The 2,180-nt window shown below is 41.6% G+C and overlaps 1 protein-coding gene across 1 annotated transcript in view; it reads right to left on the reverse strand.

Moving 5' to 3' along the window:
- The window catches only part of NUP35 (nucleoporin 35kDa), a 57,691-nt gene that overhangs the window by 7,084 nt on the left and 48,427 nt on the right, over window positions 1-2,180 (reverse strand). The gene's annotated exons all lie outside the window — the stretch shown is intronic.

Here is a 2,180-nt window from a genome sequence, read left to right on the forward strand (position 1 = left end):
CTTGGCACCAGCAGCCAGAAAATTAAAAAAATGTATTGTGATGGGAAAGTCTGCTGTTAGGGACCTCTCTAAAGTACTGAAGAGCAATGGTGTCTTTCTGGAGACTAAGGTGCATCTGATACAGGCCATGGTCTTTGAAATCACTTGCTATGTGTCGGAGAGTTGGACAATAACTAGGGAAGATAGGAGAATTGATGCCTTTGAGCTTTGGTGCTGGAGAAGAGTATTGAGGATACCATGGACTGCTAAGAAAACAGATTCATCCTGGAGAGGGTTAAACCAGAAGGCTCCTTGGAGGCAAGGATTCTGAGGCTTCCTCTAACATACTTTGGACATGCTGTAAGGAGGGACTGGTTCTTAGAGAGGGACATCATGCTTGGTAGGGTGTAGGGACAGTGCAGGAGGGGAAGACCCTCTACGAGGGGGATTGATTCAGTGACTGGAGTAATTGGGATGGGTGTGTCGGAGACAGTGCGATTGGCACAGGACAGAGCCGAGTTTAGCGCTGTTGTACATAGGGTCACTTTGAGACTCAACAGCACATAACAACAATAAAATATACAGTCTTTTTGTCGTGTACTGTCGAGTTGGAACTGACCCACAGCTGACCTTCCAGTAGGTTTTCAGAGGCAGTTAATCACATGGAAAGAGTCTGCCCATCCTTCTCCCACAGAGCAGCTGGTGGCCTAGAACTGCGTGCCTTCAGGATTGCAGTGCAGCTTCTTGCCGCCAGGCCATCAGAGCTCCCTACAATAAGACTCAAAAAACAAAGGAACAAAGATGTTTTTTAAAAGCTGCCAATATTTAGAAATATATATGTAAACACAGCATTTACTTTTTATCTCAGACATCCCAGCTTCTACTGAGTTTACTTACTGTAAAACCTTTATATATTGAACAATTCTGATAAGTCACCACAAGATGGAGGCACACACTGGGAATATGAATGCTGTTTCCAACAATAAAAACTCACACTTGTTGCTATGGACTCAAAAATGACCCTCCAGAGGATGTCAAGTGGCTGTAAATTGCAAAGGAGGAATTGCCATCTTACTCTCAAAGAGCTACTGGTGGATTTGAAGCGCTGAGAGAGAGACACCACCTCTGGCTTAGCAGCGCAGCTCTCAAGAGACCCCACCACGAGAGGCCCCTAGTTTCCAACAGATTTCTATTTAAATTTTATTTGCAATTATAGCTTAAGAAACTGCTTCAGCAAGTCTTACAAACTATAAGAAACCACTGAGGAGGAGGGTGGGAGAGGTTGATTTATATGTTATATTCTAAGAGTTTTTAAAACCAGTTTTAAACGGGTTGTTTAAAAAATGACTCAAAAGAAGCCTGGTTTTACCAATCAACTTCTTCAAAAGAAGCTCCTCTCAGTGTCAGTCTCCACCCTTGGAGGTGTTGCCCTCAGCTTCCTCATCGTTTGCAGAAACTTTGATCTTAAGGCTATGGGTACATGTGCCCTTTGCATTTTGCCCCCAGAATTTCCCTATGACAAGTACGTATTAACATGAAACATAAAAGAAATCAGCAAGTATTAATGATATACTATTCACAAGTAGTGTTACAAAGCAACTTGTTTTATTGTCTTAAAACAGTGCTTCTTTTCAGTAGTTAATTCTTATCTAGTTCAACCACCTGCTAAGAATATGATTTTCCAAGAGAACAAATGTATAGTAAGTTTCTCTAAAACCACCCCAGTGGTGGTGTCACGTGTCATAAAGTCAGCTCTGACTCACAGATTCTACACACAACAGAATGAAACCCTACCCAAATCCTGTGCCATCCTCACGATCTTTTTGCATTCCCGGTACCAATCTACCTTCTCTTCTCTTCTGCTGAACCACTTTTCTAAGCATGAAAAAGTATAGTAGTGTAATGGTCAAATGTTCAGATAAAGTAGCTATAGTACAATAAAAAACAGGGGAGGGGGAGATGAAAGAACAGTTACAGTAAGTATATATGCCAAAACTGAAACTCTGGTGGCCTACTGTATAGTGAGTTGTACACTGCCAACCCAAAGGCAGGAAGTTCAAATTTACCAGCTGATCCAAGAAGAGACTGGCATCTTCACCTGTGTAAATTTTTGAATTTTGTAAAATCAATGACTTATTCATTGCAAATACATTTTATAAGAGACACAAACGCAGGTTATACACATGGACTTCACCTGATGG

This window comes from Elephantulus edwardii, unplaced genomic scaffold (genome assembly GCF_000299155.1).
Source record: "Elephantulus edwardii isolate Elephantulus edwardi_28Jun2011 unplaced genomic scaffold, EleEdw1.0 scaffold00001, whole genome shotgun sequence".
Classification (NCBI taxonomy): domain Eukaryota; kingdom Metazoa; phylum Chordata; class Mammalia; order Macroscelidea; family Macroscelididae; genus Elephantulus; species Elephantulus edwardii.